Source organism: Geotrypetes seraphini, chromosome 1 (genome assembly GCF_902459505.1).
Source record: "Geotrypetes seraphini chromosome 1, aGeoSer1.1, whole genome shotgun sequence".
In the NCBI taxonomy this organism is placed as follows: domain Eukaryota; kingdom Metazoa; phylum Chordata; class Amphibia; order Gymnophiona; family Dermophiidae; genus Geotrypetes; species Geotrypetes seraphini.
This window is the reverse complement of record NC_047084.1, coordinates 451,559,267-451,573,921: the sequence shown is the minus strand read 5'-3', so window position 1 is coordinate 451,573,921 and position 14,655 is coordinate 451,559,267. Positions and strand designations below refer to the sequence as shown.

The following is a 14,655-nucleotide window of genomic DNA, read 5'->3' as shown; positions in this document are numbered from 1 at the left end:
AACATCCAGAGTAGTCAAGGTCTAACTCGTAAACTTGTTTTTAAGCTGTTATTGGAATACTTGCCTAAGTCTTGATGCCACATGTTCATAATCATTTGATATGGAGAGATGCCCTAAACCAGGGGTGTCCAACCTTTTGGCTTCCCTGGGCCACATTGGCCAAAAAAATTTTTTCTGGGGCCGCACTAACACTAGTCGATGAGCAAAAAAAAGGTTGAGCAGGTCCCAAATCTGCAGTCACTAATATAGAAGATGTATATATCTAATAATAAATCTTCATTAAAGGGACTCTGTGGAGAGGACCCTAAAAAAGCAGTAATACTTACCCTGACTGAGTGATCCCTCCATGTGCACCGCTGACAGTGGGAGCATCCACAGGTTTCCGCATCCCCACTCTGATGAGCAGGGATGCGCCTCCTGGTTCTCCCATTCACTTCTATTACAGCTACTGTCAGCGTCTTCAGAGGTAAGCCTCATCAGAGCAGGGATGCTGAATCAGCTGTCAGCAGCGCACGTGGAGGATCATTTAATCACGGTAAATATTACTGCTTTTTTTGGGCCTCCCACTTTGAGCTTAGGCTCCATCAAAATGAATATCTTCCCTGCTGTAGCTAGTAGGGATCCCCAAGCCTCACCAACTGACTGCCACCTCCTCCCCCTCCAACTTCCCAAGTTCTGCAGCTGGCATGCATGAAAGCAGTGGCAGCTTGAGGATATTGCCATTGGCTGCAAAGCTTGGAGAGTTTGAGTTGCCAGACTGGAGGAAGATGTCTTCAGTTGGCAGGGCTTGGGAATCCCCACTAACTCAAGTATTCACCCCATTGATCCCTCTAGTTCCCAGGACATATTCGAAATCAACCATAAACTGGCTAAAATCCATAAGTGGTTGAATATTAATCAACTTTCTTTAAGTATCAATAAATCCACAACTGTGCTTTTCTCAGGGAAAGAAGGCGTTCAACTCATTAATCCAATCATAATCGATAACAAACCTCTTAATCACACTACTAATACAAAAATCTTGGGTGTCATAATAGACAATAATCTCACCTTTCGACCACACATTAGCTCTTTGGTTAAAAATTGCTTCTATAGACTAAGAATGATTCGTTCGCTGGTCCCCCTTCTTGATTCTCCATCTCTCAATACTCTAATTCACTCCCTAGTGATCTCAAAATTAGACTATTGTAACTCTTTATTAAAGGGGGCTTATCTCAAGGATATTAGGCGCCTCCAAATTATACAAAACACCGCAATAAAGGTAATATCAGGTTCTAAAAAATTCGACCACGTCACGCCTCTACTCCAACATGCCCATTGGCTTCCCATTTCATATAGGATAACATTTAAAATAGCTCTTTTAGTCTTTAAGACATTAAAAAATAATACTCCAGCATTTATAGATAGACATCTGATTCCGTACAATTCGCCTAGAGTTCTCAGATCATCCTCACAATCCACCCTATATGTTCCCTCTTTAAAAATCATTGGTACTCGCCGTGACTTGATTTTCTCGGTTACTGCTCCAACAATTTGGAACTCACTCCCTCTTTATTTAAGACTTGAACCAGACTTGCAAAAATTTAAGAATAGCTTAAAGTGTCTTCTTTTTAAAGAAGCCTTTAACTAAAAGTTTTTGTTTTTTTTTTTTTGCTGGTTATTTCCTATTTTCATCACCCTTCATCAAATTAAGATCCCCTTCCCTTTTAACTTTTCTTCTGTTCTAAATTTTTTCTCCCTCACCTTCCTAATGTACTACCCCATTTTGGTTATTTTATTTTAAAATTGTATTTTTTCTTTCTTTCCTACCGTTTCATGTGGCATGTCTCCCCAGTTTGTTTTTTACTTTTTTTTTTTTTTTTTGTTTTTAAATCTTTATTCATTTTTTTGTGTTACAACAAGTGTTACAAATAAACTCAATAGAAACTTAAATACACACTTGACTAACTCATATATTAATATCAAGTATAACATTAATATAATAATCCCCTGTCCCACCCTCCTTCCCAACCAATAATACATAAATCAATTTTATTGTACATTTTTTAAATATTAATTTAGTATGTAATAATCAAAATTGAAAAACCCACCCCATTTCCCTCTTAACAATTATCTTATCATGGGAAAAGTTCATTAGAGAAATCATGTTAACGGTCTTCAGATGTTTCCAGTGTTATTTATGGGAAAAATTATCCTTCTTTACAAAAATCGGTTAATGGTCCCCATATTTTTTTAAATTTATTCATGTATCCTTTGTGTGTTGCAATAGCGAGTTCCATTTTATATATGTGGCATACCGAATTCCACCAGAACATATAGTTCAATCTATCATGTTGTTTCCAATTGAATGTAATTTGTTGTATTGCAATTCCAGTTAAAATAAATAAAAGTTTGTTATTACTGGATGAAATTTGGCTTTTTGCTCTCATAGTTGTTCCAAATAATATAGTATCATATGTCAAGGCTACTGGATTTTCTAACATTCTGTTAATTTGGGGCCAAATTGATTTCCAGAATGATAGGATAAATGGACAAAAGAATAAAAGATGATCTAATGTCCCAATTTCAATATGACAGTGCCAGCATCTATTAGATCTTGAACTATCTATTTTTTGTAAACGAGTAGGGGTCCAAAAAGCTCTATGAAGAAGAAAAAACCAAGTTTGTCTCATAGATGCTGACATCGTACATTTTAGCCTCCAAGACCAAAGTCGTGGCCATTGAGATGCACTAATTTGGTGTTTTATCTCAATGCTCCAAATGTCTCTAAGACCATTTTTTGGTTTTTTATTTATATATCCGGATATTAATTTATACCACTGTGCGGCTTTGTGACCTATTGAGTCCATCTGGAAACATAAGAATTCCAAACTGTGATATTTAACGAGATCTTTCCATTCAGGGAACCCTTTCTGAATAGATTGCTTCAATTGCAACCATTTAAAATATTGTGTTTTATTGAGACCAAATTTTTGTTGCAATTGTGAAAACTCCAGCAATTTATCATTTTTAATTACATCATCCAAAGTGCGAATGCCTGCTATCATCCAATGTTTCCAGATGACTTTAAAACCGCCAATTTTGATCTTGGGGTTTAGCCATATAGTTTGGTTGGTTGATTTACTAATTGGAATTTGAGTAAGATTACTTATGTATTTTAGAGTTTTCCAGGTATCCATAAATATTTTATGATCTTTGTATAACCTTGGCATTTTGATACTAATTACATGATTAAGACGTAATGGAAACATAAGCCTCCATTCTAGCCAAAACCAGTCTGGAATATTATCTGTAGGTTCTGGGAGGATCCAATACATACCATGACGTAAGATATAGGCTTGATGATACCTATAAAAGTTGGGAAAATTTACCCCTCCCTCTTTAATTGGTTTTTGTAATGACGCTAGAGCAATTCTTGGTTTTTTATTAAGCCATATAAATTTTGTCAAAGTCCTATTTATTTTTGTATAAAACGAATCTTGAAAGAAAACTGGTATCATCCCCATTTGGTAACACACTACCGGTAAAATCATCATTTTTACAGTTTGTACTCTTCCCCACCAAGATAAATGCAAAGGATTCCATTGCTCACACATTTCTATTACTTTTTGTAATAAGCATTTTTCATTAATTTTCATTGTTTCATCTACTGTTTTTGTTATCAAAATTCCAAGGTATTTGATATATTCTTCCTTCCAAACAAAAGGGAATGTATCAAATAAACCTTTTGTACAATGTATATTTAGTGGAAGAATTTCTGATTTATTCCAATTAATTTTATATCCTGAAAAATTTCCAAATTTCTCAATCAATTCAAGTAGATGTGGAATGGTGGATTCTGGATTCTTCAGATATAGTAATAAATCATCTGCGTAAGCAGATATCTTATATTCTTTATCTGAATGAGGTATACCCTGTATCTCCTTAGCTTGTTGGATAGCTAATATTAAGGGTTCTAAAACAATATCAAACAGCAAAGGGGATAAGGGACATCCTTGTCTAACTCCTCTCTGTAGATTAAATTTTTCTGAAAACGTATTATTAATATATAGTCTAGCAGAAGGGGAGCTATACATTGTTTGTATCATTTGTATAAATCCAGGACCTATACCAAACCATTCCATTGCTTGATACATAAAAGGCCATTCTACTCTATCAAAGGCCTTTTCTGCATCTAATGAAATTGCAAAAGTAGGTTCATTCATTTTCTTTGTTAAATATAACATATGGAATGTTAATCTGGTATTATGAGATGAATGTCTTTGAGCAACGAATCCTGTTTGATGCATACCTATTATATGGGGGAGAGCTTTAGCTAATCTTAGCGCAAGTATTTTTGCTAATAATTTTCCATCTACATTTATTAAAGATATTGGTCTATAGTTTGATACCAAAGTGGGATCTTTATTGGACTTTGGCAAAACAATAGTCAAAGATTCTGCTATAGTGCCTTTAATACAACCTTTATTGAGTTGATATTGATAAAGATTTAATAAATAGGGTAATAAAAAGTTTTGAAATGTTTTATAAAATTCCACTGTATATCCATCACCACCTGGAGCGGATCCAACTCTAAGGGACTTCAAAGCTGTTCCTAATTCTTTTAGTGATATTGGTTCTTCCAAACTTCGTTTTATATGTTCAGGAATTTTTGGACCCTCTAACATTTTTAAAAATTCAAAACCATCTTTTTCTTTATTTAGATAATTTTCGGAAGAATAAAGAGATTTATAGAATTTTAAGAATTGTTTTAAAATAGGTTCAATTTGTGTATATATATTTCCATTTTCATCTTTTATTGCTATTAATTTTGTTTTTCTTTTTTTCGCTTTAAGATAGTTTGCCAATATTCTTCCTGATTTGTTTGAATTACCATAGTACAATGTTTGTTGAGAAAATAAATCTTTCCTAATCATCTTAGATGAGATCTCATTATATTTACCTTTTAATTTTAATAATTCTTGTTGAATAGAATATTCCCATTTTTCTATAAGTTTTGATTCTAAATTTTTAATCTCTTTTTCTAAGATCAAAAATTGTTTTTTAATTTGTTTTTTTAGAAAAGCCGAATAAGAAATTATTTGTCCTCTAATTGTTGCCTTAAAGGCATCCCATAAAGTTTCTTTGTTAATATCATCATTATCATTTATTTGAAAAAATTCTTTCATTTTTGTTAGAAGATTTTCACAAAAATTTTTGTCAACCAACATTGTATTATCTATTTTCCAAATTGGTCTGTTATTATTTTGATCTGTAGTTTTAATTTTGATCCACACTCCACCATGGTCAGATAGAATAATTGGATCAATGGCTGCTTGTGTCACTTGATGTGCAAGATGTTTTGAAGTAAAGATATCTATTCTTGAAAAAGAATTGTGAACGTGAGAACAGAAAGAAAATTCCCGACCATCAAAATGAAGTATTCTCCATATATCTATTAAATCACAAGATTGAATCAAATTATCTAGTCCCATAGATTTCATAACTCTACTTGGGTTTTTATCTAATAAAGGATCCATTACAGCATTGAAGTCCCCTGCTACTATAAGGTTTGAAGTAGCCAGTGGTATGATCAGTTGTTGAAGAGTTTTAAAGAATTCATTTTGGTTCGAATTAGGGGCGTATATATTGATTAACGTCATGGTAGTATTTCCCATATTCATTTCCACCATTATCCATCTTCCATGAATATCTGAAACTTTTAGTTTAAATGAAGCAGAGCATTTTTTATTAATTAAAATAGCAACACCTGCCTTTTTCCCTATAGCTGGTGAGAAAAAACACTGTTTGACCCAGCCTCCTTCTAGCTTTTTAGATTCTATATGTGAGAGGTGGGTCTCTTGTATAAGACATATATCTGCATCTTGCCTTTTTAAAAATGATAGTGCTTTTTTCCTTTTTATCATATGATTAAGACCGTTAACATTTAAAGACATAATTTTAATATCCATTTATTTTTAAATTTTCAGGTATTAAATTATGTATATTTTCCCAATGTTTTAAGTATTTCATTTCTCTTTTTTCCTTTATTCCCATGATTTCCTTATATATTTCCCTTTTATTCCCTCCCATCCCTCTTATCCCTCCCTTCCCCCCCCTTATTAATTACGAAAACTTGGATACGCAGGTTGAGGTTAGATTTAGATAACTCCCACAAGCTATTAATAATTATCTAAAGTACTACCATTTTTTTTTTTTTTTCTATTTTTGTATATTTTCTTTTATTTTATTATTAATTATAAGAATAAGTAAAAAGTTTTTCATTCTTATGTATTGAAAGATTATTTTCTGTATTTGTATATCTTTAAATCCATAAGAATGATTATTTTAAATCAATTATATCTAAGAACATTTCAATTACTATTCATTTCTTTTCAGGTGGTATATTATTTTTACTTTAAAAAGCTTTCCAATTTAGCCTCTTTCCTCAGAACTGTAACAAGAGTCTACAGCACAGGAATCCTCTCATCTCTTATATTCATTATTTTCTTATGATTCACGAGAGAGTTGTCAATTAAGAGGAGCTAACATTCCCATCAGTGTTCTTATAAGTTCTATCTCAATAGCATACTCTATAGACATCTATAATTTTGAAGTATCTGAGGCCTGTGCAGACAAGAGTGAAGTCCTGTGCCAAAAACTCTTCTTTTATCTCCCATAGAGGATTCCCAGGTTGAACTATTGTGGATACTAAATTAAACTTAATAAATAAAAGAACATAAAATTTGCGTTTCAGATTTATTTTTTTCATACATTTCTTATTTGAAATGTATTTTAATGTATCTGAAACGCAAAATTAAACCTGAAGTACCACCTTCAACCGGACATACAACAAACCAATCACTTCATTTTTTTTTTTTTTTTTTTTTTTTTTTTTTTTTTTATAATCTTCTTTGTGATTGTAGGATGATTTTCTTTCTCACTATTACTCCGCTTTCAAAATTTCGGATTCAATCAATACATTTTTAAGTTTGTTGAAGAAACTTTCTTCGTCATCATTTGAGTTCGGAGATGTGTTTCAAATCATTTATGTTCCTGCCTTTAAGTTTATTCTATGTATTCTGAATAGAATTCTAGAATTTTTGTATTTTTCAGTTTTCTTGTTTTCCATGGAGAATGTTGCAAGTTGTTTAAGTCTTTAATTCGATCCTTGTGTGTTCTTTTTCCATTGCTTTCCGTTTTGATCTATCTTTAACCGTCAATAGTCTTTAGTATGAACCCATTAATTGTTCTTTAGATTGTCATAGGTTGCTCCAGTTGATTTATAAATTCCTGTAGTTTTTTTGGATCTGTAAAGTTTTGCGTTTTGTTAGCAACGGTAACCTTCATAATTGACGGGTACAGGAGCCCAAATCTAGCTCCTAGAGATCTTAGTTGTGGTCTCATGTCTAAGAATTGTTTTCTTCTTGTTGCTGTTTCTTTTGCAAAGTCCGGGACAATGTATATTTTTGAATCTTGGCATTTAAGATTTTTGATTTCCTTGGCTAATTGGCATATTTCAATTGCTTGTTGGTGTCTTAAAAGTTTGAAAATTAAGGTTCTTGGACCTGTTTGAGTGTTATTTCTTTGTGTTGGAATCCTATGAGCTCTTTCAATTTCCAGTTCCGTTTTAAATTTCAATGGTAGTATTTTAGGTAGAAATTTTTCAAGAAATGCAATCGGATCATTCTTTTCCACTCCTTCAGGTAATCCGATTATTCTTAAATTATTCCGTCTTTCACGATTCCGGCTGTCTTCAAGATTTTTTTTTATCTCTGTTATTTCTTTCCATATGATTTTGCTGTGATTCATGTCTGTATTTAATTGTTCTGTAATATCTTCTAATGTTGAAATTCTATTTTCTGTAATGTCCACTCTTTTAGTTAAGATTGCAGCATCTTCCATTGCTTTTTGTAGTTTTTTGTTACTATCTAAGACAATTTCTTTTATTTGTCTTAGTTCTTCCATAACATCCAGATTTTTTTCTGTTGGTAATGGGATTTTAGAGGGTGTACCTGGCTCAGGTTTCGACCTCTTATTGCTTCCTGATGTTCCAGCTCCTAAGTCAGCTTTATTTTGTTTAGTTGAAGTCATATTTCAATATATATTTTAGTTTCTTTAAAATATTTGGTAGTAAGACTTTTTAATATATTTGCATATAAGGAGCTATTCGTTTATCCAACCATTCGTCCAAGCCACGCCTTTTTTTTTTTTTTTTTTTTTCAGTATTCTTAAAGCAACTGTCAGTTATTTGTCTTAGGCTCTATTGCAGACTCGTTGTTGGCATCTAGCCTGAAAAAATTTGCAGCCTTCTTTTCTAGCTCTCTTCTTACAAGCCCAATCGCAGCTTTCACCGAGGAGAGCAATTCCATCCAATATATTTACTTTAATCTTTCAATGTGCATATATATGTATTTCAGTGACTCTCAACTGCCTCAATGTCACTTTTTTTTTTTTCTTCAGGTCAAAGAAATTACCAATCCTTTTATTTGTCCTTCCTCAGAGCCCAAAAACCTACAGTCTCTTATATCTGAATCTCTTGAATTACAGCAGCAGAGATTAACATTTATACTGATCCTTCACAGTTTATTTTTGAAGTTAGCAGCAAGGAAATAGTTAAAAAAAAAAACCGTTGCCAAGTAGCTTTCACTGCAGACTTCTCCTCATTTCCAGCAGAGGACAGCTATTTCAAAGCAGCCCATTTCCCTAGTTTAAACAGGCATCAGGCATTTCAGAAAAAACTTATCTTTGTCACTAGGCAGCTCACCGGCAGACCCAGACTTTGTAAAATTTTCTTTTTTTTTCCCGATCTAAGATGGCCGCGGTCGTGGTGCACCAAGCAACCGTCTGCAAACCCCCACCTTCGGGAAATCTTTCCTCTTGCTATACGCCAGAGAGCTTTGATCTTGCTAAAGAGGAGGGGAAGGAAAACCTCCCTGGCCACACGGCGTCCCGGACCAGCCCTCCCTGGCAACGCTTAAAGGTCAATCTTGCTGCCTCTGCCTGAGGGACCCGATCTTACCGCCTCTGCCAGCGGGGACCCGATCTTGCCGGCTCTGTCAGCGGGACCCGATCTTGCCGCCTCTGCCAGCGGGGACCCGATCTTGCCGGCTCTGTCAGTGGGGATCTGATCTTGCCGCCTCTGCCTGGGGGACCCGATTTTGCTGTTTATGCCGTTGAGACGGATTCAGCCCTCCACACCTCACTTCCCAGAAAACAAATGAAAACGGCACTTCTTTCTCCCGATTTTCCCCTTCAAATGTCTCTCCCACCTAATCAAAAAGGTAAACTCCAATTTATTATACCATTAAGAACGTTTTTTTTTTTGTAGTTTTTCTGAAATTAAGCTTGTTTATACAGGAGCTCTTTCTTCATCCAACCGTCATCGTTCGCGTCCAAGCCACGCCCCCTGTTTTTTACTTTTTTAAAGTAGTCATTTTTAATTTTAATGTATTTGTGATTTTATTGCCTTTGTAAAACGCTTTGTAATCTGAAAAGCGTTTAATCAAATATCATAATAAACTTGAAACTTTATAAATTGCACTCAGGCGGGGTAGAAACTTTGGTGCCCATCCACTAATTTTGGGCTCCAGTGCCTCCCCCCAAATCAGCTGTATATGACTACACCACTGAATACAAAAATAATTGTGATGCACATATCCCAAAGCTAACATATTCCAGTTAATAAATTCAAAATAAAACAATTTTCCCTAACTTGTTGTTTTGTTTTCCCAGTTTCTCTTTCTGCTTTTTCTCTATCTTCAACTAATTCTCTTTCCAGTGTCTGCTTTCCATTTTTTTCTCTTCTTCTGTCGTTCCATTTCCTTCTTATGCCTATCTCCAATGTATTGATTTTTCCCTTTCAGCTTTCTTACCTTTTTCTTTCTCTGTCCACTCAAATCTTGCCTTCTTACTCACCCTTCTTTTTAAATGTTCAGCTACCTCTCAATTCTCCATCTTCTCTCAGTCCCTAGCTCTCCCATTTCCCATCTCACTCCTTTCCCAGCCTCATATTCCCTTCTATCTAATCCCCATTACCACATTTCTACCACTGTACTCACTGCTCTCTCACTCGTCATCTCCCTTTGACCTCATCCACATGGCTCATCACTTTCAGAATCCCCCTCCCTCTCTCCACTGGTCAGGCTATAACTTCCTGTCCCTCTCTCCATTGGTCAGGCTATAATTCCTTGTCCCTTTCTTTCCATCCCTAACATCACCTTATCCCAGCTCTCTTCCCTCCTGCCCTTCCATGGTTCCATTACTCCTCCTCTATCTCCATGGTCCAACATTTTGCTCCCTCTCTTTTCAGTTTTTCTTCTTCTCTCTCCCCTTGATGCTGAACAATGAAATGGAGAAAAAAAAGAGAGATGCTGCTTCTCTCTGCCTTTTATCCTCTGCCTTCCATCCACAGGCCTAACATTTCTCCCTCCCTCCCATCCCTAGATCCAACTTCTCTCCCTTTCTCTTCCCAACTACCCCATCCCATCTCTCCCCTTGTCTGCCTGCCTCCCTTCCCCAGGTTCACCATTTCTTCCTTTCTCTTGCCAACAGTTCTCCCTTCCCTCTTTCCCTCTTCCTCCACACCACCCCAGGTCCAACTTCTCTCCCTTCAGACCATTGCCCACCTCTCTCCCTCTCTGTCCTCTGTTTCTGGCCCATGAGCTCTCCCCCCAGGCCCAGTCTGGCACTTCTTTTAATACCCTCCCCCCCAAATTCCCCCCCCCCCAACATCCAGGAGGCTTCCTTGGCCCAGCATGTTCTCCCCCTTCTCTTTGCGCCCATGCATCTATACCTCACTCCTCCCCCACCACCATGTCCAATAATTCTCTCTGTCTGCATCCCTCCTCTCTCTGCCCAACAGTTCTCTTTATCTCTCCCTCTCTGATACCCAATTCTCCCTTTCTATTATCTCCCTCACCTCTGCATCTCTTTCCCTCACTCCCTCCATTCTTCCATCTTATGGCTCATGCTCCCCTCTATCTTTCCTTTCATTCTGTGTCCTAAGTTCATGCCCCTCCCTCCTTCCTTCCACCATTTTTCCTAAGTTTATGCTCCCTCCCTCTCAGGTCTCACGCCCTTCTCCCTTCTAGGCCACGGATGTTTACCTTTTTCCTGCTTCCTCCTCCGTCTTGCAGCGTTCACTCAAAGCCACGGGCAGCAGCTCCTACGTGCCTCCGAAGGCTGATCTGGAAGTGTTCCTTCTGACGTCACGACATCAGAGGGAATGCTTCCAGATCAGACATAGGAACCGCTGCCCGCGGCTTTGAGTGAACGCTGCAAGACGTAGGAGTGAGCCGGCAAGACGTTAAACAACTGGGGCAGCAGAAGGAAAACACCGCATTGTCCTCGAGCGCGAGTGGGGCCGCATAAAATTATTCACAGGGCTGCATGCGGCTCACGGGCCGCGGGTTGGACACCCCTGCTCTAAACCTTTTTTAACTCCTTCTATAGCATACCTCCAGACAAGCATAGACAAATGGGTTATGCACCTCTACCAGGTGGAAACCACGTGGAGACTGAGAACTAATTTGAATGGTATCCGTAAGTGGGCTTTGCAGTCTCCCTAGAGATGGTCTGTTCTCAGTCTCCAGCAATTGGAGGTGGTAAGTCTGTGCAGTTTGAGTCCAGTAATAAGCCTTTCTAGGGAGTGAGGGTTTTTTCTTTATCATCCCTCCAAACTGGCACAGAACGGATGGATTCATGCTCCTCTGCCAGCAGGTGGAGACTGAGAACACATTGACTTTTGGCAGTAGTACAAGTGGACTGTGCAGTCGCATCTACAATCAGTCTATTCCAGCTTGTGGAGGTGGTGAGCCTGTGCAATTTTCTTTTGGTTAGTTAGGATTTGGTTGGATTTCATTAGTGTTGCTGGACAAAGCTTGGGGGACCTTATCGAGGGTCCGTCCAACCTCGGGGTTACCACACTCAAGTGATCAAATCCCTCCCCCATTTCCCCCACTTCCCCAAATGATTGGTTGATTTGAGCGAAATCTTTTCAGGAGAGCTCCCAGCTCGGGTTATAGAGTTTCTGCAGTTGCTGGGCTGGGTGGTCAACCTTTCCAAATGCCAGTTGACTCCCATCTCAGCACTTGGGGTATCTCGGAGTTCTCTTTGACACTAGTTTGGAGAATCTTCCTTTCCAAGGCCTGGATGTTTAAATTGCAGTTGCAGATTCGCTCTCTGATAGATTGTCGTTGCCCTCAGGTGCAGGATTTTTTGCAGGTCTTAGGGTAGATGGCAGCCTCCCTGAAAGTGGTCAGATGGGCTTGGGGTCACATTTGGTGGTCTCCGCAGATTCAAGATCTGGAATCTCACGTCCCTTTTAGGGGGTTAGTTTGTCGAGTCCTGAGCTGGTGGCTTCAGTCTTCCAATCTGGTTCAGGGAGTGAGTCTAGATCAGCCCCAATGGACATTGCTTCTCACGGATGCCAGTCTCCTTGGTTGGGGAGCACGCGGCTCAGTTTCAGCTGGTCACTGGTGAAAGCTTCATGGTCTATTAATATTCTGAAGACTAGAGCCATTCGATTGGCATTAGTAGCTTTCCAGTCTTTGCTGGAGGGCAAGTTGATTCGGGTTCTCTTGGACAATGCCACGGCGGTGGCTTACGTCAATTGTCAGGGAAGAAACCAAGAGTCTTCTGGTAGCGCAGGAGGCAACTCTGCTCATGGAATGGGCAGAGGCTCATCTTCTGGACATCTCTGCTTCCCACATAGTAGGAATGGACAATGTCCAGGCGGACTTCCTCAGTCGTCAAGTGCTGGATCCCAGCGAATGGTGTCTTGGGCTGGAAGCCTTCGAGTTGATTGTTCATTCATGAGGCCGGCCAGTCATGGACCTCATGGCTACGAGTGTCAACGCCAAAGCGCTGAGGTTCTTCAGCAAGCGCATGAATTACCAGGCCAAAGGACTGGATGCTCTGGTGCAGGCTTGGCTGACAGACGGCCCGCTGTATGTCTTTTCTCCATAGCCACTGGTGGGCAGAGTTCTTCACGTTGCTCGGCATACAGGCTGCATGATCCTGGTGGCTCCAGACTGGCCGACGCCCATGGTATGCAGATCTGCCACAAGAAGACGAACCAGATCCTCTGTCCCTCTCGCCCGACCTTCTTTCTCAGGGTCCCATTCCCATGTTCAGTCCAGGTCCCTTTTGTCTTACATCTTGCCTCTTGAAAGGAATACCTAAGTAAGAAAGTATATTCAGATAAGGTGATATCCACCCTCTTTGGTTCTTGGAGACTTTCCACTTCTCGGGCTTATGTGTGCATTTAGCATCTCTTTGAAGAATAGTGGTCTGCTTGTGACATGGTTCCCCTTCGCCTCACATTTTAGAGATATTGCAGGATTGCCTGGAGTGGGGCCTTGCCTGGTCCTCCCTCAGGGCTCAGATTGCAGCTTTGTCTTCTTTCTGCAGTCTGTTGCATGGTTGGCGTTTGGCCTCTCCTGATGTGATTTGTTTCTTGAAAATAGAAAAATTGCTCTGGCCTCCAGTTCGTCCTTTGATTCCAGTGTGGGATCTCAAACTGGTTCTTTCTGTATTCATTCATCCTCCTTTTGAGCCTTTCGGCTCCTGCACTTTGAAGAGCCTTATTCTTAAAGCAGTGTTCCTGGTGGTCATTACTTCTGCAAGATACATTTCTGAACTGGAGGCATTTTTGTGTAGACCTCCCTTCCTGGAGTTCTCTAGGGAGCGGGTTGTGCTATGGCCGGTTCCTCCTTTCTTACAAAGATGGTTTCATCTTTCATGTCAACCAGTCTATTGTCCTTCTGGTCTTGGGTAGTCGGAAGGGCTCTTTGGAGCAGAGATGGTTGCGCAAATTAGATGTCCATAGGATCCTTCGCACTTACATTCAGCAGACCCAAGAGTTCTGTCAATCAGGTCGTTCTTTTGTCCTTTTAGTGTGGGTCCTTGTAAGGGGGGTGTTGCCTCCAAGGCTACAATTGCACGCTGGATCAAGAAGGCTATCGCTTCAGTGTACTGTCTTCAAAAGAAACCTATTCCAGATTTTCTCAAAGCTCATTCCCCTCGGGTTCAGGTGGCCTCTTGGGCTGAGAGTTCTCTTGTGCCTCCAGTGAATATCTGTAAAACTGTGGTTTGGTCTTCTCTCCATTCCTTTGTTCACCACTACCGTGTGGATGTTCAGGCGCTTTGGGACATGTTGTTCAATTAGTGTGTTCTTGAGGCGGCCCTTCGGGGGTCCCACCCATGATGGGTACTGCTTTGGTACGTCACATCCATTCTGTGCCAGTCTGGAGGGACGAAACAGGAGAAATTGGTTCTTATCTGCTAATTTTATTTTTTAGTCCCTCTAGCCGCCCTATTGTTTTATTTGGTGTTTATTTTTCTACTGTATCTTGTCTTGGTTTTTTTGGGAGTATAGTAAGAGCAGCAGTGTTTGGTTTGTCTGGCTTAGCTGGTGAACTGTGAGAACACTTTGAAGGTTCTTGTTCAAATCAGTATCCAACAGTGTTTCCCTGTCCAATCCGGATAACTACTTTGTATTCTCTATATGAAAGTGGAGTTGATGTGTTTATAGTTCACAGTTCGTAGTTCCTGCTTGGCCATTCGTCAGACTGATTGTAGATGGGACTGCACAGCCCACTTGTACTACTGCCAAAAGTCAGTGTGTTCTCAGGTTCCACCTGCTGGCATAGGAGCATAAACCCATCAGTTCTG

At 39.0% G+C, this 14,655-nt stretch overlaps 1 protein-coding gene across 3 annotated transcripts in view; it reads left to right on the top strand.

The window, feature by feature from the left end:
* KDM5C (lysine demethylase 5C) overlaps positions 1-14,655 on the top strand; it is a 261,961-nt gene that overhangs the window by 222,195 nt on the left and 25,111 nt on the right. The gene's annotated exons all lie outside the window — the stretch shown is intronic.